General features: G+C 38.7%; 1 protein-coding gene across 6 annotated transcripts in view; it reads left to right on the forward strand.

The window, feature by feature from the left end:
* RARB (retinoic acid receptor beta) overlaps nucleotides 1-26,679 on the forward strand; it is a 321,962-nt gene that overhangs the window by 80,971 nt on the left and 214,312 nt on the right. Inside the window, exon 1 of one of the 6 annotated variants that reach the window (XM_058043003.1) lies at nucleotides 17,400-17,427. The exons of 4 other annotated variants lie outside the window; for them this stretch is intronic. The gene's annotated coding sequence lies outside the window, so the exon portion shown is untranslated. Of the gene's footprint in view, nucleotides 1-17,399; nucleotides 17,428-25,550; nucleotides 25,585-26,679 lie in introns of those variants that run through there. One more of the 6 variants, XM_058043763.1, reaches the window with a different exon arrangement.

Raw genomic sequence — 26,679 nt, forward strand, 5'->3', positions numbered from 1 at the left:
TAAAGTAAAATAAAAACACTTGTGTCTTTGTCAAATAGAATCATAGAATGGTTTGGTTTGAAAGGAGCCTTAAAGAAAATCTAGTTCCAGCCCTCCCGCCATCTTCCACTAGTAGAACAGTAGGTGAGAGAGACAAATCATCTTCCGAGGTTTCAACCATTTCACATTTAGTAATTATGAAAAGACATTTCTGAATTTTCTAAAAGGAAGTAAAATCAACTTCCTTTTCAGGTGACATTTTAAGACTGGAAGGTATATGGAGGGATGTGGGAGTCATTTTCCTTTTGTTTTTTTTTTTCCTCCTCCCTCTAGATAGAGTTAAGGAAATGAAGCTCCATCACTCCTCAGTAGAAGTCAGCACTGCCCCCTTGTTTGCTGGTGGTCTTGTCTGGTATAACTTTGCATTTCTCTTACTGTGCTTCCATGAAGCTGCCATTGCTTCCAGATCCAGCTTCCATGAAGCTGCCATCGCTTCCAGATCCAGCCCCTCTTGCTCAGTCTCACCCGTGACACGGACAATACCCACCCTGGAGTGGCTGAAGGTAGAGCCACGCTCTTCTTGCTCAGGGAGCAGATAGTGCTCCAGTCCATGTGCATTGTCCATGGCCCCACCTCTTGCCACCCACTAGGTCAGGAGAACCTGTTCCTGACCTTGTGGAGTGTTATGGGGGATATTCTTCATGTTTGGAGAATGAAACTCTGGTGTGTGTGTGTGTCCAGAGCGTGGCACCTCGTGTTTGGTTTTTGGATCAGGATGTGGTAAGTGCTGCTTTGATATTAATGAGAAAGCCTCTGCCTTTCAGTCTTTGGGCATCTCACACAGATAGTTTGTTTCCTGGCCTAGCGAGTGTTTTACTTTTGATTCATAGTTTGCTTTTGATGTCCACAGCTGCAACTTCTGTAGCTGACACTTTCCATATCGAATCTTGTAATTTTCCAGGGTTAAGATTCTGTTTTTATTAAAGAAATGCTGCTTTAACATGTGGTCAGGTGGGCACACAGCTAATCTTCCGAAAGAAGACCAAAGTGTTTTGGTGGTCTTCCCTTTCCTGCCTCCCCCAAGCCAAATGTCTTTGGATTGTTTCCATAAATATGCTGCACATCTGTGAATTTTCAGACTTTGCAGTTACCTGTCTGGTACTAGGTCATGCTGGTCCTTCAGATGAGAGTGTGTGTGTAAAAATAATTAATTGCTGTGTTGATTCCTTTTCTAAGTGATGACACCATAACACAGAGGAAAGTGAATTTTCCTTTTTGTCCTACCTTCTCAGATGATTTGCACTACAAGGCAATTCTCATTAAGGAAGTCTATCAAATAAGCTGGTTTATATAAAGCTCAGTCACAGCTGGTCAGGATTATGTACAGAACAAAATCCAATGTTTGTTTTCATGTGTTTAGATTTCTAAAAGCCATTAAGGAGACCAAAGCTATGTTCTGGATGCCCTTCCTGTAATTAATACATGGTACAGAGAACAGTGAAATAGAAAGGAGTTCTCATCTCTCTATGGCAGATATTCAGTGGCAAACAAAATGAGCTTGAAATATTCCCGGTCTTCAGGATAGAAAGTGAGACTGGCCTTGCAGCATGCTTTGAGCACACACAAGTGGAGAGTTTAGTAGCCAAAGCATCCAAGGAATCACAAACTTGAGACTCTGGATAGGATCACATCCTACCAGCATCTCCATCCAATTCACAGCAAGGGGTTTCCAGCTTAGGACTACTGATTGATTGCAGGGGGGTGGGGGCTGGAGGGGTGGTAAGAGTGTGAGGGAGAAGAGGAGAAAAGGAAATAGAAAGAAATAGTGCTACAGATGTATAGCACCAGGCAAGGTAGACCAAAAGCGTGACATTTTCTTTGGAAATTCGCTGGCAGGCAGCAGAACTTGATCATCAACACTGCTGGCATCTCACACAAGCCCCTCTCTAAGCAGGAGCCATCTGCTCTTGGGGGCCACTGTCTCTGTGCAGGTGTGTTGCAGCAATCTGGCGCCTTGCTGGTGAGGAAGAGCCCCAGTGGAGTTTATGTGGGAAAGAGAGCACTGCAGAGATGGTCACATGGAAAGAAAGTCGTGGAGGTGCTTCTTGGGCACACTGCAGAAGCAGCATCCCACCTGGATGTTTAGTCATGCTCAAAGTGGCTACAGAGTGGTGGTGCTGGAGATTCTTCTCCCCAGCCAATATTTGAGTCTGTCTTGGTCCAAATCTGTCCTCAGCCAGTCCTCAGATGGATGTGGTATGTGCCTGTTACAAGTATTACCATGTTTTTTGCAAACTTGCTAGTTATAGTACATGCATTTTTTTAAAGATGCGACAGTACAACTTTTGAAGTCTTTTAAGCCAAGGGCTCAGCCATAGCAGAAGATTCTTTTTCAGTTAGTCTGAATAAAAGCCTGAGATGATGGGGAAACACCTACCTTCTGAGCACCTATTTCTCCTTACACTCTATTAAGCAAAGAGAAACATATTGGTGCTTTTTTCAGGTTCATAAGGGAGAAAACATAGGGCTATAAGTGACAAATAATTCATTAAGTAGAGATAAAACTATTTTAAATGTGAATATTTTAAACAGCTAATTAAAGTTGGAGAGGCTCAATTTATGGCACTTGGCAAGTAAGACAAATGAATACAGTTGTTTTTGTTCTCTGAAGTATAAACTGCTTTCCTTGCTTGAGAAGCATCCTGTTTTCCTTAGGTTGAAGTATGTTTCGAACTTGTTTTCACCCTGAGGATTCACTTTGCCTTAATAAATTCTGTTCCTCAGCAACTGCAGATGTTGAGGCTGGTGTCGTAGTGGGCAGGATGTTTTCTTTCCTTCATCTGTCTGTCTCTCATTGCTGTTCAAGCTTTTGCTTTTTTTTGACTTTTTAAAATTATGTTTTTCTAATTTTTTTATTAAACTATTTGCTATACTGTATTTTCTATGTGGGACAAGTAACCACCACTCTTGAACAATTCTGCTATCATACTGCTTTATGGATGTGTATTATTATTTTTATTTTCTTATTATTTATTCTGTGACTAGGCCTTTTCTTATGTAAGAGGACAAATTCATGTCCCAGATGACCTCACTTCTTGTCAAACAGGTGTGTCTGACTTGCAGTGTCATTTCATCTGGACAGAGGAGATGAATACAAATGAGAACTTGTTGAAAAGTAATGAAGGAGAAATGTTTTTATCTAGCAGCTGTCATTTGCCAAACTATTCTGCAGAACAATATGCAATGGATTAAAATTAGGTTGCAGTTTTTAACCGTGTGTGAGGTGGGAGAGAAGTGGAACAGATATTTTAAGGGTCTGCTGTACTCCTTGTTGTGTGGGCAGCGTGGGTCTGTGCAGGAGCATGTTTGTGTGCTTGCATATGTAAATTTGGACACCTGGGTATGCACCCATCTGGAATGAGTTGGGCTGATATTTTTGTAGGATCAGACGAATAAACCTGTGCTAGGCAGTTAAATGTCTTGGATGTCCATTACCTGAGGCTGGAGACACAAGCTGGCTTTCTACTTCACCTCCCTTGGAATGAGATGGGAATGGTACAAGGTGCCTCTACTTGATTAGCCTGTTGATATGCTAAATAATGCTCCCTGTGTCCAACACTTGTGTGGATGTCCTATGTCCTTGCATGCTCAGTTGTGCCTACAGTTACAACAACTTGTTTTGTTGTTTAGAAAGCATATTAAAAAAAAAACAAAAAAAAAAAAAAAAAAAGAAAAGAAAAGGATGTAGGTTCTCCTTGGATGAGCTGCATTAAAAATCAGTGTAGTGTTGTGACCCTGGCTCTGTGGGATAAGGAAATGATGCTGGTACTGGAGGACCTTTCTGTGGCAGGCAGTGTGCAAATACCCCACAGCAAATAGTCCTTGTGCTCAAAGGGACTGTGGTGTCAGTAGACAAGGCCTGCATTGGGAGAAGGAGCTCAGACCAAATAAACATGGGATGGCAGCAAGCACCTTGCCAGGAACAGGGTTATTTATTGCTTTGTTTGTTTTTGGGTTTTTTTTTGTCCAGTTTGTGATGAAGGGGAGACAGTTACGTGACAAGAGGACAAAATTCAGCTCAGAGGAGAGAAAAAAAGAGTGAGTGAGTCTTGGAGAAGCAGATGCAAGGACAGGACGAGGCAGAAGGAGAAAGCCCAGCATGACAGGCAGAGAAGTCTGGGGAGAACAGAGAGCAGGAGCAGAGGAAGAGGAAGGTGTTGAGGAAGGCAGCGGACATGGCTGAAATGACAGTGGTGACTGTCCTGCAGGGAAGAGAGGCAGGAGACCTGTGTTCAGGGTGAGCTCAGGGTGAGGGTGTTCAGGATGCCATGAGATGGTCTTGAGGGCCACTGAAGAGCAGAAGGAACAGAAAAAGAGAGTTGGCTTGAGTCTTGAGTAGAAATGGAGTGGAGTTGAGTTTGATCTCACGCTGTGCTGATGTCAGGTGCAGTGTGGTACTTTGCTGGAGGCAAGATACAACTTTTTACTTTTAATTAATGATTTAGTGATCACTAAGGCTAGTGCTTAACCAAAACTCATCCCAGTAAGTGAAATCCATTATGAGAGTACATCTGCATTGATTGTCATGCTGGATCTTTATCCTCTCCCAAGTGTAGGATGGCACATTATCTCAGCTTTCTTCAGACAGATGGTTAATCCATAGTCTTTTGCTGTCTCAGCACACCGATTGGGGATGAACTTGAGACAGATGGAAAGTTGAAGTCAAGTTCTATAAGTAAAAAAGTGAACATTGGTTCACTCTGTGGAGGCCTTTCACTTTCCTCAGTGAAAAAAAATGTGCCAGATATTAAATAGAAATATTCCTGACATCTGTGCTGCAAAAAGAAGCCCAAGCCGGGGAAACCAAAACACAATGGTGTGTGTTAAGCAGTAAGACAGGTAGTGTTATCACAGCAGTCCCATTGGACTTTTAAATGCAGGGGTTATGTTTCATAATCCATCTTTTGCTGGAAATGGATCAAAAAAAAAAAAAAAAAAAAAAAAAAAAAGAATCTGACCACAGAGCCTGCACACAGGATTTTGCTGAGCTGTGGCAGATGACTTGCATGTCTGTCTTCTGACAGAGCTTTCTGTAATTTGAGTCATTAGTAACTGTTTAAAAGCAGGTTAGGTGTGTGTTCTTTTCTCATTGTGGTACTTTTGAACATTGCATATGATTTTGCTCTGTAGCACCTTGAGGTTGATGAGGTATTCACCCCACCCTAGATGGCAAGCCAAAAATTATTCTTCTTGCATTTCAGGATCATGAAAAAGTCCAGTGAGGATTTGGGTGCTTTCTTTAATTTACATTTGGTAATGTTAGAGATGACATAGAAGAGAACATGCCACCCTGGGAGGTGTGGTGACAGTCGTGGGTATTTGGCATTGTGCTCTTTGTTCCTGTTGTTTGTTAAAATTTAAGTAAATAAAGAGCTAAATTTTCCCTTGAGCTAGGATGGTATTTCAAGAGACTTGCTGTAACTAAAAGAAGTTGCCTGAGTACTCTCAGGGGATGCATTTGTTGGCAGTGTCATTACTATCCTGTAGTGAACTGAGTTACAGCATAGAGGTGGTCTACAGAAGCTGCTGAATAATAAATACATGCAAATGTAAGAGATATGCACGCATATAGCAGTAAATCTGTTCCATAATGTATGTAGTTTTTCTCTAGGTCTCATATAAAACTGTGACTATATGGACTCTAAACAGTAGTATTTTCTTCCAAGCAGATAAAATAGTGTTCTGTTGTACTATTAAAGTACACCCTCAGGGGTGCTCTTGAGGTTGGTTTCCTGATTGGATATTGTACATTCCACCTTTACAGCCCTTTAAAATATTTAAATATCACTGTGAAGATAGTGTGAAATACAAAGTTGGAAAAAACTATTATACTTCATGTTTGATTTTTACATATTTTCAAACCTCAGAAAATGAAGTGATGCTTCATTAAAACTAAGATTTTATAGACAATAAGTGTAAATACTTGCAATATGTTTAAATAGCATTATAACTTCAGCAGAATACAAGATTTTAAAGAACTGACTTTCTTTGTCTCTGCCATTATGAGTTATCTAACATAACATCTAACTCTCATAAAATGTTATACTGCATGTACTTCACCCTACTGCTTCTCAGATTCATTCACATGAAGCACTTATTTTCAGCACACAAATATATATAGAAAACTTAATGCTGACTATAGTAGGACTAAAGTATTTGGGAATATTTAGGGCATATATATGGAATAGTTTGAGGCTTGCTGGCGCTCTTGATTTAGATCATAGAAAACGTGGTCTGAATTCACCAGCATTAAACATACAATTGTAAACAAATTCCGCTAAAAATTGTGTCATAAAATAATGGCAGCTGCTGTTTTCTCTGTCATTGCTGATGAGGCTCATTGTGATAGATAGGGGTTAGATTCTGACAGACTGTGCTGTTGCTCTTGTCATTTGCATTTTCCTGGGGTTTATTGGTAAAATACAGGTCAGCATTTTACAGTTAGCACCGTTACCGACAGCTTGACATGCACTCATATTTAGTGCTATCAAAATGACACTTCTGCTTATGTAAACTTACATGCTTATTACTTATGTCTCCCAAGATAATTGTTCACTAAACAAGGCAAATGTAAACAGGAGGCTATTTTTTCAGAAAGTTGCTCCTTCAGCTTCCTGTCCATCCCAAAGGTCAAATCCTTTTTTGTGAGACCAAAAACAGCTGCTGACGCAGTGGTGACAGTGAAGAATGACAATATTATGATCTATGGTGTGGTTAAGAACTCGGAGTTAAAGGTTGTAACAGAGAAACATCCTTTCAGCAGGTTTCTGCAAACTTAGTAAGTGGCAAAAGAAAAATGCTTTTGAAATGGGCACTCATTTAGAATGCTTATTTCTTCATAGTTTAGTCTTTAAGTACTTTGTTCCTTCAGAGGTCTTAGCTGCTCTGGTGCATTTGTATTTCCTACATTGTACAAAATAGCTGAGGTATTGAAAAAAGCTGTGCTACCCTCATGTTCGAATAACTCAAGAGTGTTTTCTCTAGCCCTGCTCCTATTGCCGCTGTGCAGTGGAAAGTTTTATTAATAAATAAATAGTGCAGCACACTGAGGCTTGTAAAAGCTCAGGTAAAGGGCTGACTGGTGATGGGGTAGGATACTCAGCCCAAGCTGCCACCTCTGATAGTCTGCTCTCACCTCATCTTTCACCATTGCTGCTCAAGTTGGTTCCTATCTATGAAAGGATTTGGGACGGATGCCCAGGTTCCTGGAAGTGCTGTGACCAGGGTGCAGCTGTCAGATAAATTCTTTTGGACTACTGCAAGAGTTTTGCTGGCACTACTGTGGGGACAGTGGCAGAAGAAAAAAATAAAACCATACATCAGGGGCTCTTCTGTGATGATCTGTTGTGGTTTAAAAAATTAACTCTGTCCCAGAAAATTTACTCATTCCTGGCCAAACCGAGAACCTGAGGTCTGGCACAGGCTTTTGAAACAGGCTGTGGAGCAGATATTTGTGCTGCATGAGCCTCAGTGCCCATGCTGAGTTCATCCCCAGCACTCAAAGCCATTTTAGGTTTGCACATAAGAGTTCTACTGATTTCCCTTCCAAATAATCCTCTACAAGCCTGGTGGAAGAGGTTGCATTTATTCATAGCCACCTGTTTGTTTGTTTATCATGGACTGGGGGGGGAAGTTTATTAGACATTGAGTTTACTTTTGGTTCAGCTTTTAATGCTGGATGTTCTGCCATTCAGGATGTTTTACTGGGCAGCTCTTTTGTGCTTTAAAAAAAAGTTTAATCACTTCTCTCTAACTTCCACATTTTTTGTGAAATTTCAGTGATATTTCTCTAATTATGCTCTTAATTTTTTCTTTAATTAAAAAAGGAAGAAGGTGTTTTTTATGTATTCATTTTTATATTGAAAGAAGAAGGTGACATTTCATAGAATGGGTGGTTTGGAAAGAACCTTAAAGATGATCTAGTTCCAACCCCACTACTGTGAGTAGTGGGTAGATCTCACTAGATCAGGTTGCTCTGGGCCCCATCCAACCTGGCCTGGGATGCTTCCAGGGATAGGGCATCCACAACATTTCAAGGAGAATCAGCTTTTCTGGAGTTGGCTGGAAGCTGGTGTGCCCTTATGGTAAACTACTGTGTTCCTGCTTGCAGTTAGGAGATGCAAAAATTAAGTGCTCTTAATAACTGGGTTGAGAGGGATGTGATGTTTGCTGGAGGGGAGAGTAACTGGCCCTTTTTTGGTGCTGACAGTGTAGGACAAGAGAGAGTCTTGCTATGGGTCTGATTATTTATTTTTTTCCCAACAGACAAGAGAAATATGCTAGTTTTACATGGGAAACATCTCAAAGAAAATGCACATAAGAGAAAATGGGAACTTACAGGAGAATTTCTGGGGTAACCTCATTGTGACCTTTCAGTACCTACAGGGAACTGCAGTAGAACTGGAAAGGGATTTTTCACGAGGACATGTGGTGACAAGACAAGAGGTGGTGACTTGAAACTGGAAAAGGTTAAGTTTAAATTCGATATTAGGAAGAAATTATTTACTGTGAGGGTGGTGAGGCTCTGGAACAGGTTGCCCAGAAAAGTTGTGGTTGCCTGGAGGTCTTCAAGGCCAGGCTGGATGGGGCTTTGAGAAACCTGGTCTAGTAATGGTGTCCCAGGCCATGGCAGGGCTGTTGGAACTAGATGATCCTTAAGGTCCCTTCCAGTCCAGACCATTCTATGATTCTTTGATAACTGTGGCAGGAAAAAAAATTTTTTTTTCTTTGAGAAAGGAGTTAAAAAACTGCTTGCCTGTTGCAGGAAAAGAAATGGCAATTTCCCTTATTTTTCCAGACCATTCTGTTATTTTTATGTGTATTCCTTGTTATCAGCAGTCAGTTGAATTTCTCAGTATTTAAATTGATATTTAAGAGTTAAATGTTGACAACTAGCAAACCTTTTAGAATAGTAATCCAGCTAATGGTTCTGCTGCCTCAATGAGATGTGCTGCTAAAGCTATAGAAAATGAAAAAGAAAAGAAGTTGGCTAATTCTCAGTAGAGGGTAGCAATGGCAGGTAAAAACATTGTCAGTTAAAACATATTTTATCATGATTACCACAGAACTCATTATTATGATTAAAGATGTACTAGCCATGACATGCCAGCTACATGCTGGTAGCAGAAAATACCTGCTGTTTGTAGGTTATTATCAACCTCCTTTGAAGAAAATCAGTCTTTCTTTACATTTGCAATGCAATGAAACCCCAGGCATTTCTTTGTATCTTTAATTTAAGCATGCTTTTCAAACGCAGACACACAGCTGCAGTGAGCAACAAAATGGGTTTGTCATGTTTTGTGGCATCCCACTAAACAAAAAGGGATTTTTTTGCCAGTATCTGTGTTAACATTTTGGGATTGTGTGTTGAAATTCGAATCTATCTATCTATATGAATGAAACAGAAGAAACTTTGTTAACAGTGCTTAGCAGAGTACTGCACCCTATTTTGAAATTATAATTTTAATTCGAATTTCTAATGTTATGTTGTGCCTTTAATAACATTAAGGGAAATTGCTACCATGAAGCAAAATCATTAACTGTCTCAAAGTCATTGGTTTTAAACTATGATTTGCCTATCATGGAGTCTGACGGACAAAAATTACACAAATGCAAGTATAAAATGCAAGTTCAGATTTCACTAAGCCCATTTCAGAAAGAGTTTATTCAGAGTGTTTGCAGCAGTTATTTTTCATGCAGAAATCTATGTTAAGCGTCAGCTTCAATAAGCTCAAGTTACTTGGTCAGATACTGTGCAAATATTAAACTGCCTGCTTTGTCAGTGAACCAGCGGATGTGTCATTCCTCCTATCTTTATTATTTTTTAAATAATTCAGCACATGTGCACCATTAGCACTGTAATGTGAACTCTCCCATGCTGAGGATTTTATTTTGCCTGAGAAGAAAATGAGCTTTGTCTTTCAAAAGGTTGTTGATATCTTGCCTTTTATGACCAACTATTTTCTCCTGATGAACACATCTCAGTAACCATGTGGTAGTAAGCCTAAATATTATAGGAAGAGAAAGCCCTTCCATTTGCAGTTGTGTATTTGTAAACTCACTGGTTTTACTAACTACAGAAACTCAAGACTGGCTAGTCATATTTTAAGAGGTCAGTCTATGCCTATTGCTTAACATAACATTAAATCACAATTTCTATTTCTCTTTCCAGCATGATTTATTTAATTTTTTATTTTTTTAGAATTTGATCCTTTCTGTATTCTCTTTTTTTTTTTTTTTTTTCTTATTGACTGATGTAAATTCAGCTTTCTTTCTATCTCCATTTTTTTTCCTATGCCTCTCACTGTTGCAACTTACCTTGGATGGCAGGTTATTGGTTACTGCCTACGGGAGCCTTTTCCAGGAGCTAATTTAGCTGTCAGTCTGAAATTGGTAAAAAGGATGAAAGATGGATCATAGGCCTGGGGCATGCCTAGACCAATATCTAGCATATACCTATCTGGAAGTACGCTTATTAAAACAGATTTGAAAAATATTTTTTCCCAATCTTGCTCTGCCATCATTTCATCCAGCTAAGAAAAACATTTTCACAGTGACACTACTGATTCTTTGGCAGCTCTCTTTTTTTCTGAAAGGAGAAAACAGTATTTAGATACAAGATCAATAGAAAAACAAATAGACTATTATATTCCCTAGAGAAACCCCTAGAGAGAAGACAGATGTGCAGAAATTTAATATTCTTGTAGGCAAAAATCACAAACATGGGGGTTCTGTTCAGCTGAAATGAGCTGTGGTAAATGTGTATGAAATAAACATTTAAAAAGGAGTAATAAAAAAAGGAATGCTTTCGGGCTAGGCTGAGGTGCTGTGTTTGAATTTGTGACCCCTTCAAAAAGTAATTTTGCATCTACAAACAGTGCTCACCTTAATATTATATGGTTCAGGCATAACTTCATAGAGTGAGCAAAAGGAAGGTCTCTCGCCATCGGCTCTTTTAAGATGTACTCATCCATTCACAAAGTTCATACAGAAAACTGTGTCTTTAAAATTGCCTCCATTTTTTATGATGATAATTATATTCTTCTGCATGACCTTGAGCCTGTTGGTACCCGAACTAGGTATGTACTTTGGTTTCTTTTCCAGAAAAATTTGCAAATAAAAGTAAGCAAAATATGACTTCAATTTTTAGTAACTCATTATGTGCGTCCATCCACTTTCTGTCCTTACAAGTCAAATCCCCTTGGTGTATCCACTCAATGAAAGGAGTAAACTTAAACTTTCTGTATCTGCTGTGTCAGGCTTCTTCCTGGAGCTCCTGCACTGAACATCTAGGCAGGATGATGAAGGGTTTACCTCCTGTTGGAGGGGCTGCAGGATGAGTGTTAAAGAACCAAGGGAATTGGCTGATGTCACACTTCAATTGATGTTCTTGTGCCTAGCCACAAGTCTGTTTGGAGGATTACACATTCAGTTTTTGGGAAAACACAAATTTTCCTCCCAGCCAGTCCATTTTTCCAATCACATTTGTGTCAAGGTCATCATTCTTTTCTTTCACCTTTGAATTTGCCTGACACTGAAAACTAGCTGTGGATCAATAGACCTCACGTTTAATTTTAGCCACACAAACACTCTCACGGAGCTGTGAAAGCACTGCTGGTTTCTATTCTTAGTATTTAGCATGTATCAGAAGCTGCTACAAGCTTCTGCCAGCTTGGACCTCGTTTGGGTTGGACTGGATTCTCTATGTGCAAAATTCCATACTTTCCCTTAAGGAATGCATTTTCCAAAGTACAGGATATAATAGGGGTGTGTGTGTGTCAGGCGATACAGGGACGAAGAAATTTTTAAGAAAGGGAGAAATTCAGCAGTAATACATGTAGATGTTAAGCTACTTTTAAGTATGTTAAATCATACCTTTTACTGATGTCTTCTTCAAAACAGCATAATTTTACCTTTGCCAACAGCTTTGTGTAATTCAGGCATTTGAATTACAAAATTGTAGTTACCAAAATTGATTTAAAGGGAGTTGTGTATGCATAGCATATCATCTTAAAAGTTGATACATTAGCATTTCTGCTAGCGTTTTTCACTTTCTATCTCACGATTCCTTGAAAATTTGAAAATTGATTCCTTTGAAAATTTGAGAACTACTTACTAGAGAGTTTTAACCTAAATGGAATATGTACCTTTGCACCTCTTTCGTTGGCACTGTAGATGTCTTTTGTGAGGGGCTATGACTCTTGATTGTGGAATTCCTTAATGGAATTCTTGCGTGCTTTTATGTATTTTGTCAAATGTCTCTTTTATTAGAGTGGAAATACATAGGAAGAGAGGTCCACTAATGTGAATGTGTGGATCATGAAACTGTGGATAACAAATTTTGTTATTCTTACTTGAAGATAGTCTTGCCAGGAAAATAATGTAGGCTTCCAGAAGGAAAATTTGTGTTAACACTAGAAGAGGATCTTTAAGAAAATTCTCGTATGACCATCTTTTGCCTCTTCTCCAGATTCAGAAATCTGGAAGAAAATCTAAGGATGAAGGGTGATTTTTTTTTCAGGTTCAAAATGTTAAGCAGTGCATACCTACAAGCATCTGATGGAATCTGCTGGAAAAGTTATGCTCAGATAAGAAAATTGAGAAAGTCTATCCAGAATGAACACCCTTAGGAGACAGAAAAAGAAATTCAAGTATGCACTAATTGGTGCTGTTTTTGTAGAAACTGATATTCTGCAGTTTTATTTGGTTGCTGAAGGATGTGGACTTTCATTATTTGGTGTTTTGAATTAGGTGGTATACAGCTAGCAAGAGATCTGGGGTTAGAGCTCCAGACATCATGTCAATTCTGCTCTCTATTTGCCAGTCATTTATTTCCATGAAGAAAAAAAACAAGATAAAAGAAGATAAAATTAGTCAACGATCAATACTGTTGATATGTATGTTACAAACCTGCAGGACGCTAAGCACATTAGACTGTCCTGGATTTTTACTGGGAATTTCTCACCAGCCCTTGAGATGATTGTCCATGTTTCTCAATACAGATTTACTCAGGCAGGAAGGGGATATGGTGCCTCTGCACTCTGGATGCACGGGGCCTCTTTGAAGAAATCTTTGCAGGGAAGACAGGCGCTTATGTGTGCATTAATTTAGGTCTGAACAACTTTTGCATTAATGGCACTTGGGGACGTGATTTAGTGGCAGGCTTGGCAGTGCTGGGGAGTGATGGACCCAATGATGTTAAAGGTCTTTTCCAAGCTACATGATTCCATTCTATGATTCTATATTTCATGTGTGACCCTACGCTGTCAGAGGTGCATAAACTCCATCTTACTCCAAAATTGGGATGCTGATGCCTGCTGCAAGCTGGAGGACTGTACGGCAAGGAAGGACTGGGGAAAATGTGGTGTGGGACAGATAAGGTTTGTCTCTCAGGAACATGAAGTCATCCTAAAGGTTCTTGCCTTTGGCTGCACAGCTTTAGTCAGAGTTGTAAAAAATTAATTTTTCACTTGCTGAAAATCACTGAGCGCTCTTCATAAGCATCTGTTTCTTCAGAGAGAGACAGAGTCTATGTGAAAAATGTTCTGCAGTGAGGACTGGGTGCAATAGCAAATATCCACTAATTTTTTGGCTGGAGCTTACATTCATTTTGACTGGTTTTGACTATATTCCTTGGCTTTCCAAAAGCTGCTGTGTATCAAAAAATGGAATTTTAAATGTCTGAAAAAAGGGGCCCAACCCCCTGCAGATAATTCACATTGTCCAGAAGGGAAGAGACATGTGAGGAGCGGTGCTAACAGCCTTTTGTCTCCACGTCCCCTAGTGTTTTTTTCTACTGTCTTGTTTGAAAGCAGATTGTGCGTGAAGGGTATTTAAAAATATCCAAACTGATCAAAATCATCTATGGCATGGAGGCAGAAATAGCCGGGAAAACAAACAGAGCGGAGATGAAATATGGATGAGATAGACATACCAGTGTTTCATGAAAGAGAGAGCTTAAAACCCAAAGCCAAGAAACACAAATACTGGGAGTTAAAGTACAGATACTTTATGATTCACGTTACTGTCTTCAATTAACTACGATATAGAATTGCGTGATTTTTTTCCTTTCAAAAGAGAAATCCATCTCCTTGCTTATTTTTCCACTTGCTGCTTTCTGTTTAAGTTAATTCAGCAGTAATTGGATACACTGTGTCTAATTCTTAATAAATCAACGGAACTTTATGGTGATATTGACAGTGGCTTTGCTTGCCCCATTGTTTCTATCAAGAGTTTTATTCTGCTTCAAAACAATTTGCTGTGAACGCCCTTGTTTGTTTGCCACACTGGGCTTTGTTCTGGCTGAAAACTTTGATTTATAACTGTATATAATTGATGGCTGTGGGGTAGGTGGACTATAGCTATTGCTCCTCCTCTTTTAATCTAGCTTTGCGTAGAAATCCATGTAGTGGAGCATTCTCAAGGGAACCAGGCTGGGAAATTCTCTGTATACCCAATGGGAGGCCATTAATCATAGTGAAGAGTCCCTTACTGGCTGCAAGCATGTTTGTGAAAGTCAGGAAAACAAAAGTGGACCACCTCAAAATGACTGATCAAGAGAATAGACGTTAAAGCCAATGTATTCATTGTGATACATCAAAAAAAAAAAAAAAAAAAAGAATAGTTTATGCATTGAAGTATATTTAATCAGATATATTTGGCACATCTAAAGATATTTTATACACTAGAAAATAACTGTAATTGTAGATGTTGTAGATGTTAGAGATCAGAATCCTAGGAAAATTAAAGAAAAGTTTTGATGATTGCTACTGTGGATCTCAGAGAAACTTTGAAAGCACCAGATGAGAAATGCCCAAAGCATTTGCTGAATGTATGTTAGAGCTGAGCTGGTAAAAGGAATGTGCTAAAAAGTCTAAATTGTTAGGTGAGATTTCAATGAATATTTGTCACAAAAATGTCTCGTTCAGAACTACCAAAAAAAATTTACAAATTAAATGTTACCATATTTTAGATATAGTTTTTTTTTCCTGCAACTCATGCATTTTGGCTGTGGTCCAGTGCAGGTGAGGAAGCACCCGAGAGCACCTGCAAGCTCTCAGAGGTGGCATTCACCTGCATGCTGTGAAGCCCAAACCCCCACGTTATCAGGACTGGGGTCTCAGTGCTTCTGCAGGTCCTGCTGTCTTCTCCTGTCCTTCACCAAAATGTTCTGCTCAGTGCAAACCTAATGGGTTCCAGTTGTGACTGCTCCGAAGGTATTGGTACAACAACGTGATTGTGCTCGAATTTGAGCATATCCAAGTTGGATATGAGATGGAGTTACAGGAGGTGTTTTTGTGATTAAAAATTTCTGCCCAGCCGGGAGGAATAAAGGAAGTAAGGAGGCTCAAATGCAACATTTTTAAGCACTGACAGTCTGGGCTTTTTCCCGTAAAAATAGCCATAAACTATAGGAAGAGAGGTATTGTAACTTGGATAACAACATTAGCTTTACTTACTAGGCAAGCACTTGTGGGTTTTTACTTTAGAGGATAAATTTGATGCAAAGATAATGCTACAATTTGTGTTCTCATGAAGCTGTGGTAGAGCTGCACACTTATCAGTTAAGTTAATAAACTTATCAGTTCATTTACCTCACAAAAGTCTTCAATGAACCTTCCTACCGATTCCTAACGATTCCAGCCTATGTACTTTAAAAGAGTTACTGAAATTCATAAACAATTTCCTTCAATAAGGCTTAAATATAAAAATGAAAATAGTGCTTTCCAGAAATTATAATACATTGTTTCAATAATCTGATAAAGCAAGATGGAAACATTTTCTCCACACACTGGTATAGTAAAAGCTACAACTTATCCTGACAAAATAATTACAAAGTTAAAAATGGCATAGCAAGCAGTAAATTAAATCTTAATACAGTATGTGGAAGAATCAATGTTCATTCTGAAGCACTAAGTATTTTTTTTCTTAGTTTATACTAAATTTATGGCATTGGGGAATAGGAATAAGATATAAACTTACATCTGGTAATTTTTTAAAGATCAAGGGGAAAAAAACCTAACTTTTCTGTGATTAAGAGAAATAAAAACTCACCTTAGTCTGTCTTTTTTTTCCAATTTATGGAAAGGGATTAATTTCAGATACGTGTTTTGCCATTTCCAGTACTTGTGTCCCATTTTTATTCAATACTGCTTTATACATTAGCATGACTTAATTTCTTTTTTCTCATACTAAGTTGAAAGGAAAATGCAGTCTATGTCCCAAAGATGTATATTCGTGCTTGAATCAAAGCACATGCTAAGCTCTGGTTATTTCAAATTAACGAAATGCTTGAGCTGCTCTCAGCAAAGGTGACTTCTCTGAGCTGCAACTTGCACCCTTATGGGTTTTATTAAATTGCAGCCTGTCAAAGTGAGTGCTGTGTCCTATTTTAGTGATGTTCCACAAGTGGGTGTAACACTGCCACTAATCTTAAATCCCTTTTAATTACTGCCCCTTCACTTGTTTTCTTGTTTCCTGGTATGGTGGAAGTCCAACCGGAATGAAGTCCAGGCTTAAGTGTTCATCTCGACTATTCATCGTAGCTTTCCCTATTGTTATGTTTATGCAGAGTTTTTATTAGACTCATGGGATCAAAATGTATTCCCTTAGTTTTACAAAAAATGAATAGCTTTTGTACATTCTTACCATTTAAAGTAAACACAGCGAGTTTTTAAAGTGCTCTTTTTTTCCCCCAATAACTAAAATATGGTCATCTGTTCTAAGCATAAATCATAATTTCATTATCAACAGAGAGAGGTCCAATGCAATATATATGTATAGTTGAATGATATAAGTGGCATTTCTGTGTAAAATGTATTCCCTTGCCCAAGTAAACACTTCATAACAACATGAGTGAAAGGGTGTATTTAAAAAACGAAGGCTTAAAGCACGTTACTTACTAGTTATATGGAATGCAGTTTTTGTAAAATATGAAGCTCACTGGATATGATCCAAACCAGCTGAACTATGTTAAAAGGTATAATAAACAGTCATAGCTTTGCATGCAGTTATTTAATTGGCAAATAGATTTTTCTATCACTGTCACTGGCAATAGCAGCCATTTGATACCAGGGCTTGGATTAAATGTTTCATCAGTAGTGCCTATTTAAGGATCTTTATGGAACAACAAGTTAGTCCCCTGGGCAAGCCCATGTCAACTGCAATAAAGAGATCCACACAAGTGAATGAGATGTATTTTTGCAGGATTTACAGGGAGGCTACGATTCTCTTTTCTATCTGGATGCTTTGAGGACTGCTTCCCATTTTGTTTAACAGCAGTGTCTGCTGGTGGCAAATATTGAACACCGAACATTGCATCTCCAAAGGATTTTTATAGTTTTCTTGTGGAAACGGATTCATAAATGGTTCTCATCTCTCTGGAAATAGGTGAGTCTCTGATAAAAACAGATATTTCAGGATTTCAGTAGTTTTAATTTTCTGGCAAATATTTTGCATTTTAACTACACCTCCAGATACTCCAAGTATCTGCTGTATTTTCTCCTCTCTCCTTCAGAGCTAAAAGTCAGAACCTTCTGAACACCTCTCTCACCCTTTAGATACAGGGAAAATGTAATGCCTGTGGATTTCAAGATTGCTTGACTTTATTTAGTCCACTGTCCGGCTCCCAGGGTGCTCATAAGATCTGTGCATGTAGTTAATGCTTGCTGCAGTGTTTTATAATTGGTTCGTATAATATGTGCGTTTGTCATTTTATAGCACATTAGTTGAATTTAGAAGCTTTTTTAAAGTTAATCCTGAATATGTATCTCTGCTTGTCAGGGAGCCTTAGTCAGTTCTTCTTGGCAGCTAGATTAGTTTTTCCCTGGTTGATTTTAATTTCAGGGTTCTGTTTAGTATTTTTTCATCCTGAAATTCTTTAAGAAGAGGCAAAAATACATGATATAGCTGAAACTGATTACATCTACTGTTCCTTTTTCTTGTCCATGTAACCACGCTGGGTATAAATTTAAGTCTCAGCTGTTCACTGGCATCTTTTTGATCTGAACTGGTGATACTGCATCTAACCTCCTTAGCTAGGTTACTGCTTTCTGAGGTTGAAAAGTGGAGAGCAAATGCCTCTGAGGTTGAATTAAATGAGCCATTTGCAACAGATTCAAACTCTGGTGAATAAATGACTTTCAGGCTCAGTTGAAACAGTTCAAACTTCTGTTCACTGACTCTTCTCTGGTGTGAAATAGAACTTATACTACTATTACTTCAAGAGTTGATTCTGGGCTTCTGGTGAGAGTAGGAGAGGAGTTGTCCTATTACACTCTCTTGGCAATTTGTTTTCTCAAGAGAGTTTTTTAAAATATATCTATATATACACATCTGTACAATTTATATCTCTATGTGTACCAATCATATGTATATCTATATATATTGATAAGTATTTGTATTTATAATTTTATGTAATTTGTATTTTTAGATATATATACATATAAATTAGTAGATTTTTTTTTTACTTAAACATGCTTTCTGAACAGAACTTGTCATTGTGTTTTTATCACACATAGGAAAACAAAAATTCCCAACTGCACAAGGGCTCTTTTACACCAGCTGGTAGTGCAGAAATGCTTCTAAATAGTAGTATAGTATTTTATACCCACCATAATGTCTTCGCAGTCATGTCAATGTAAAAGGGCATAAGTTTAATGTGCACTTAAAAGTTGTAACTGTGCAAATTTTTCTGTGCAAAATGGAAAGGGGAAGCAAGGGAGCAGGTGCATCACTGAGCCAGCCCTTTTTCCTCTTACTCTCCTTAGTCCCTGTTGTTTCCTGCACCCTCCTGAAGAGCTGCCAGCCAGTGTTAACTCAGGTCTTGTTTGTGGATTATATAGTTGTGAATTTAGATGATTAACATAGGGGTGTTCTTGTTTCATGACTTGCCTCATATGTGGTTATTTCCTGGGCTGATGTAAATAATGGGTGTTTTTATGATGGAAACAGTGTCTGGGAGATAGGCCTTTCTGTCCCACTTAGGTCTGTCCTGCTTGTAGTTATATAAAAGAGTAAGGCTTAGGTTTTGTCTAGGGACTAGAAGAGTGAAATCTTTTCATGCCTGCAATATTATCGGTATTTAAAAAACAGAAGAAAAGAAAGATTTCTAGTTTGAGCCCAAAGTAATATTCCTTCTACATTTTACAATAGCTTTGAAATGGAGAGGCCTCTTCACTCTGTTTTATTTACATTGCTATTAAGGAATAACATGCTGTAAAACTATGAAAAAAACTACTGGTCTGTCCTTGAAAGCAAGACCTCAAGACTCTGTCCTCCTGAAGGACTTGGAGGGAATCATCTAACTAATCAGCTATTGACTGAACAGCAGGTGGAGATTACTTAGTTTATTGATAAATCATCAAACAAGTAGATGGAAAAAAAATGTTAGTGACTAATCTTTGTGTCTCTGTCTACTTAAAACCTTGAATTGTCTTCTGCCCTTGTGGTTTTGTGTGCTCGCTTAAGTTGGCAAGATTTTCATGGCAATGAACATATTTCTAGAGCCAAGCCATTTCAGGATGTGACCATCTTTGAATAATTTGCATAGCTGTTGCAGGAAAAAATAATACCATATTATCATCACTGAATAAATCTGTCCTGTTCCATTGCTCCTCACCAGGAGAGCACGTCCATAGGTTTCTGTGCTCTCTCCCCTGTAGGTTGCTTGTGCCCTCCTCTGTGGCTCGAGGAGGCAAGAGATGTGTATCAATTTGCATGATAGTTCAGCCTTGTAACCTGGAGTGCAGTGGCTGCTAATGTGTTTTTTGGGTAAGTTTTTCTGCTTGTACAGATTAATGACCCGATTCGGAAGCTGTTCTACATGCTGGACTCCCGCTGATTTCTGTTTGTGCAGAATTGCAAGGGAAGCTAACTCTGAGCATATATCCTGGCATAATTTATTTAGGGTCCAGTCCTGGTGCCCAGCCAAAGCTGAAATAATAACAAACTAGCCTTTGCACTTCCATCTTTCTTTCTCTCATCTTGAGGCAGAGATTTTTCCTATCTGCTAAAGGAGAAACACTCTTAGTACTGTGGGCATGGATAGGGGTTTCTGTGGACCTCTGGTACTAGTCCAGGCACATCTTCAAGCTGCTACAGAGCACAGAGTTTGGGGACAAGAAGTGAGTATTTGCTGCTCCCTAAGTTGCCATGAGAGTGGCTGCAGTATTTTGGGGAGAAGTTGAGCATTTCCCCGATGGATTTATTGCAGCTTTAATTTGCACCTTCAAAGCACTGTAGATTTTCTTGAAGTTCAACAGTGGAAGAGTCTGTTTCCCTTGTGGAGAACTCTGTTTGGTGTTGTATGGACAGCTCTCAGGGAGCAGGCGTGTCTGGGTCTGTCTGGCTTCAGGACTGATGATTTTGCTGTAGGTGATGCAAGAGTAGCTGTGCACATTACCTCTCTGTCAGTATCCAGAGGGCTTAACCTGACCCCATCCTCAACTGTGGATCTGCATCTCCAAGCTGCTTACTGCTTAGTGACTGAACTATGAGTTTTCCTTTTAGAAATCTGTATTTATGTCTCCTAGAAATAGTAATGGTCCTGAAAACCCATAGAAACCTTGTTTCCTAAGAATTTAAAGATCCTATTTATATCCACATTGGACAGCAGTATATTTGCACCCAAATCTTTCCTGGCTTCTTGACAATACACTTTTGAGGAGCAATTCTTCCTTGCAGAAGTCAGTTGTTCAAAGTACCTTGGAGATTTGTAATGCTAGAAGTAGCCAAGGTGAGGATGGATTACTGGGTAGAGTGCAGGTGCATGTTAAATGCAATTTGTCACATGGATGCCACCCTCAGGTATGTGGGTGGATGGGTTGAGAGATGCCTACCTAATGCTTTAACTTGCTCAGTGAGCACTTAATTCAGAGGATTTTCAGTTTTCACTGCTTCTAACAGCATTCTGCAGTTGTAGTTTCACAAGATTAGCTATTCTTGAATAGGTTTTCCATTGTATTAGGTGTAGGCACATTGCTCTGCAGAATCAGTCAAGCATGGATGCCTTTTTTTTCCATCTAGTTGTTTCAACAACATGCCTGTTGTGACCACTGAGAGATTATCACTGCCTGGTAGGTAGTATTGTGTCTTCTTGTGGGGGATTTCATCTCTAGGTTTCCTGCACACATTTATGGGGAAGACTTCTGTTGTCAAAATCTTTGTGTGTCTCCACCATGTATTATTTCTGCAGCACCGGACACTTAGATTCTGATTTTACGTGTGTATTGGTGTGACACTGTTGGGGTATCAGTGGATTTATGTGATGAAATCCTTAAGACAGAGTTATCTGATTTTGTAACTTGCATTTGGCTTGTACTGTCTCCCAAGAATATCTGTTTGCGTTTTCGTCAGAGACTTCAGAGGCAGTATCTTTTCAGATATGAAAAGTAACAGCAATAAACTACATTAGCAAATCCTCCTACAAGCTACTTCTGTTTCCTCAAACTTCATGCTTAATAGTTGCTGGTAAATATTCTCTCTTTTCATCAAAGTAGCTTGTAAAGATCAGTGATTTTAAAGAATTCATGCTAAAACTGCACAGATCTGCTTAGTTATAGCTGCTAATTGACTGCAATATGAGAATAAAAAGAGGATGTATAAATCTGAAAATGCTGCAAAAAGTTGATAGGAAAGTGACTGTGATTTTGAAATGACGCTGTATCTTTTTTGGTCATGGGTGGGAGAGACCGGATTCATTTAATGCCAATAGCAAAGCGTCATTGTCTTCAACTGGTCTGAGATTTTGCTGTAATGGGTGTGGTGAGAGACATTTGACATTTTCACTTTGATACCTGAAACCACCAAAGGAAAAAAAAAAAAAGTAAAATACTGTGGTTTCTTTTTCTGTTACCACGTAGACAAAGTTCAGCTCGTCCCTCACAGCTGAGCTGAAAAATCAAATACCAAATCTGATATGCTTGCATTCCATGTGGAAAAGAAAGCCTGGATTTGGAATCAGTTCTACCTCTGAATAAATAGAGTCTGCTTTTTCAAACAAATCTATGCTGATTAATAATGCGCTCCTGTACTGTGCCAAAGTAAATTTTGCATAAGGGTAGTGAAAAAATACATGAAACTTGATAATCCTCAGTGAGTTTTAATTTTGGTTGATGTGAACTTGAAATTTAGGGGCTCAGAACTATGCTAAAACAGTAAAGAACCTTGATCTGGTCTGTCTCTAGGAACTGCTGCATTTTGCATGTTTCTTCTCTAGGTTTGTGGGGATTTTGATTCTTTCAAGGAAAAAAAAAAAACAAGTCCAAAGCTTTGATTCCTCCTTTTCTTTTCTCCCTGAGCAAAATCCCTTTAAGTACTAAAAGGAAGAAGCAAAAAAGTGCAACAGTCCATAAGCCATTAATGCATGTTGTCTATAACATGTAGTTAAAGTGTGTTTCTCCTGGTACTGGCACTTCTGAAACCAGATGCAAAGAGCCTGAGCAAGCAAGGGGATGCAAGTCTGGGCTTGAGCATCGTGGGGAGACTAACTGGTGGTGGTCCCTGTTGGGAATTTCTGCTTCTACTGAATTCCTGAGCTTTGAGCATGGAATTATCATTGGCTTTGTGCAGTCTGGATTTTGTTTCTTTGTATTGTGGTGTGCATCCACGGTGAGACTGCAGTGGAAAGAGCTGTGAGTTCAGAAGAGTAAGGTAATGCAGTGAGAGCATGGTGGTAGTAGTAAGAAAAATGTGTACTTTGAAGTGGATGTAAACATTTAAAAAGGAATACGTTTGCAGTTCGTGATTTTTCATGGTTGGCCTGAATACAAGAACATTAGTGCATTGTAAAAAGATAATTTCTCTAAATACTGACAGCACCATCTTCGGTGGAGGTGAGGAATCATTTGCAGCTCTTCATATTTCAGTGTGTCGAGGCTGACCATGTTTTGTATTTATTCAGGAATTATTGCAGTGTAGCAAAAGGTGAAATTTTTGCAACAGTGTGTAATCAGTTCATCTGTTGGCTGGTGGATCAAGCTATGCAGAGAAGCAGTTAAGACATCACTCTCCTCTTAGCTGTTTGCATTAGTTTTGCATCCAGCTGCTTTGCCTCAGCTAGTGCCCAGTCCTGTTGTGCTCGACTCAGTAAATCACAGCTAATAAACAGCAATTTGTTAATGCGGTGACGTACAGAAATATGGCAGTATATATGGGGCTATGGCTTTTACATGCTAATGAGCTCTCTGTTCCTTATTGTATAATTCTTCCCCATTGCCTTCCTGTGATGGAAGTGCTCTGTTCACAGCTTCTGCCATGTGCAATGTCCCCATGGAGACCGTGTGCGGCGTACACCTCCCTTTTTTTATCTAATAAGTTCCTAGATGCTTATAGAAGCTTCTCTGAAATATACTGTGAAAGATACTACTGAAATTAATACTTTGAAAGATTACTTATTGCAAAGAAAATTGTGATAGATGATATCAACTTTGTGGGGATTGGGAGAAGGTGAGGGGCTAATTTATGATATTGTGAGCTTTAAAAGAATATATTCAAAGAAATTTTTTTTGGCCTGGTGAGGATGCTGCCTGTTGTATTTATATTCCTTTTCTTCCAGCCTAGAATTGCTTTCTTTTGTTATAGGAGGCTGCTGTACCTATGCTATTGACTGGTGAGGTATCCAAGTGCTATGTTAGCAGTTTTTCTGAGAGCTGTTTGGTTCTGATTATATCCAGTTCAATCTGTTCTGTAACTTAGCCTCCTTTCCTATTTACTGTTGTATGCCTTTATTTATAAATATCTTTTTTGTCCTTTTTTTTGTATGCCTGGCTCATAAAATCACAGCCAGAAGTACAAGCTATATGACTATAAAACAAGTCATGCCTACCTTGTAGACTGTGTCATCTGCTGTGATGTTGTATTCTATGTATTATCAATTTTACTGTAAGAGGAAAATTAGAGCATGCATTTTCCACATGAAGAAATCAAATGTAATCTAAATGCAAACCACAGGTTTTATTGCACAGTAATATTTGATAGCACTGCTATTACTAATCCCAGCATGACAAGAAACACAGCATAGTTATAAAGTTCACAGCACTCATTTTTTAATGGTCTTTTTTTGGTTAGGAAAGCCACAAAGCCAGGGCAGATTGTTTGCCAGTTGTAGTCTTGGACTTTCAGAAATGTTAGTGGAATATTGTACATTCGTACACATCATTTCAGGTCTGACGAGAATCTGTATCCTTTCTAATTTCCATGAAAACATTATTGTGTAGTAAAAATAAAATGAGATAATTAACCATATCCAATAAATACCTTATTATCAGTGCTTCTGTAGGGTACTTTATGGGGAGTTCTAAATTATTATTTTTTTTTGTATTTAGGGTTTTAGGATCTAAAATCATAGAAATAAAAGATGAATTATTGTATTACAGTAGAGTACATCTGCCTCCCAGGTGGAGAACACACTGCCACTGGTCCTGTAGATTATGCAGAACTATTAAGATGACAGTGAATGAGCTTCTTTCAGTCAGTTTTGGTCAGCTTTGGTAAAAGTGTTGTAACTGACTTTATAATATAGTGGTAACCCAAGAGTATTATGCAAGTGTGCAGTTTGGGAATGTTGGGTGTGATAACCCATTTGCAGATGATAAATAGTATTGAGTATAAATCCTCAACAGCTGTTGGGAACTCATCCTGAAATCATATCCGTGGTCCTCTCTAACAGGTGTCTGGATTGATATTTACTTAAAGTGAAGAACACTACCTACCACATTGTAGTTTCCATTAGGTAAAATTTTCATACAGACCTCTCTTTTAGAAGCATGCATTTAAACCAGGTGTGTTGGACACATCAGACCAGGAGAAAGTCAATTCTGCTACACAGGCAGCACTTCCTGGGGGCTGATCCCTGCTCCATGGGCATCAGTTCTACAGCTGTGACCATAAATGGCTGTGGACAAGGGAAGAGAGTTTAATGGGAAAGGGAGGAATGTGCCACCATTTGAAGTCTTTTCTTTTATTTCAGTAGGGACTGATGGTCTTCCATGTTCTGGGGGGTAAATACATGCCCTGGGTTTGTGATTGGCCAGACTATATGATGATAGTGGCTTCTTCCTTTCCTATATAAAGGGGATTTGTTAGCTGTACTGAGTTAATAATACCTATCTAACTAGTTAGGGGGGTTTTTGCCTTTTCATTTAATCTGTTACTGTCTGGGCATCCAGTCTTGTTTCTGTTAAGGGATATTAGCAAGATACCTGGAAGGAACTGGCTTGCTTAAGTGATATACACTGTGACTGGAGATAAAATAAATCAAATTCAGAAGTAATATCACCAGTACTTCTGAACATGCTCCTTTGATCATATCTGGTTGATTCAATGTTATTTACTTTTGGTGATAATGGTTTGTCTGCCTTATCTCCTCTGCTCTGTCAGTAGCTTTGACTGTGCCCATATTCACTTGTCTCAATTAATAATGCATTTATTATTGATTTTATTTTCCAGCTGGCTGGATTTATCTTTCCAACTTTTCATTTGTTCAGTTTTCCCAAATCTTCCTTGCAAATGCTCATCCCTTTCTTCTTCTGAAGGAAGCTAAGAAATGTAAGTTACTTCTGTTGATAGTGTCCACTTAAAGGAAAGAGAAGTTTTTGAGAGGGTTATGTTCTGTTTGTTCCACTAAAACTCTTTCCTCAGGAGACCTTTACTTTCAAGAAGGCCATGGCTGTATCTTGCTCTTCTGGATGCAGTTACAACCAGCCTTTAGGTAGTACTGATCAAGATGAAGTAATGGACCACACTGGAGTTTGTTTCGTTGGTTTGTAGTATTAGCTCTGTGTGTCAGGGCTGACAAAACTCAAACACTCTGGGTGTGGGTGTGGATGCATGCATCCTTTGTGCTGGGTGTAAGTTAAACCAAGGATCTTAGATCTTCCCAGCCCAGCACTGTTTTGGTGGGGGAAACCTGTAAATCTCTGAAAATGTCACTGTGGGTGTTCTCAGGTAGTATCCCGTGACCCTTTCAGGCATGGTATCCTTCTGAACCTATCAGTTTCCCTAAATGTGGATTAATTTTGGAAAATCCAGCTTACTTTACAGCTTGATTTACACACTTACATGCTCGGTTATGTTGACACCTTCTAAAATGCATTTTCTCTCTCATAGCCTTGCTGGTAGGTGGTTGTGGGACAGAGTCACTAGCTCCCAAAAGAGTAGTGTACCATGTACAGATGTGCTATTTTAAAATATACTTTAAAATGAGTTTTTTATGTATTTTATCTGGAGTTACAGGAGATGTTGTACAAGTATCTCAAAACATAGTTTCAGAGCCTACACCTCTTTTACAGACACCAGGTTCAACAGCATGGGTTTTCACTTTTTTTAATGGTCTTCTCTATTTCTCATCTTCTGTAAAGCCAGTTTTTGGTTGGTTTTTTTTCCTCCCCCCCCCCCCCCTTGTCATTTCCATACTTTTTGTTTGTTTTGTTTTTATTGTTTTACTTTTCTGGGTTTTTTCCTTTTCTGTTTTATATTTCTTTTTATTCTGAGTCTCCCGTGTTAAGAAGAGTGAATAAATGGGGCAGTACATAATGTAATAATATCAATTTTTATTTCAATTTCTGATTAACATTTTGAAGGTAAGTTCAGCAGGCAGTGATTATAATCAACTGAGGATGTCCAGAACACAGGAGAAAGCAG

This window comes from Melospiza georgiana, chromosome 1, assembly GCF_028018845.1.
Source record: "Melospiza georgiana isolate bMelGeo1 chromosome 1, bMelGeo1.pri, whole genome shotgun sequence".
Lineage (NCBI taxonomy): Eukaryota > Metazoa > Chordata > Aves > Passeriformes > Passerellidae > Melospiza > Melospiza georgiana.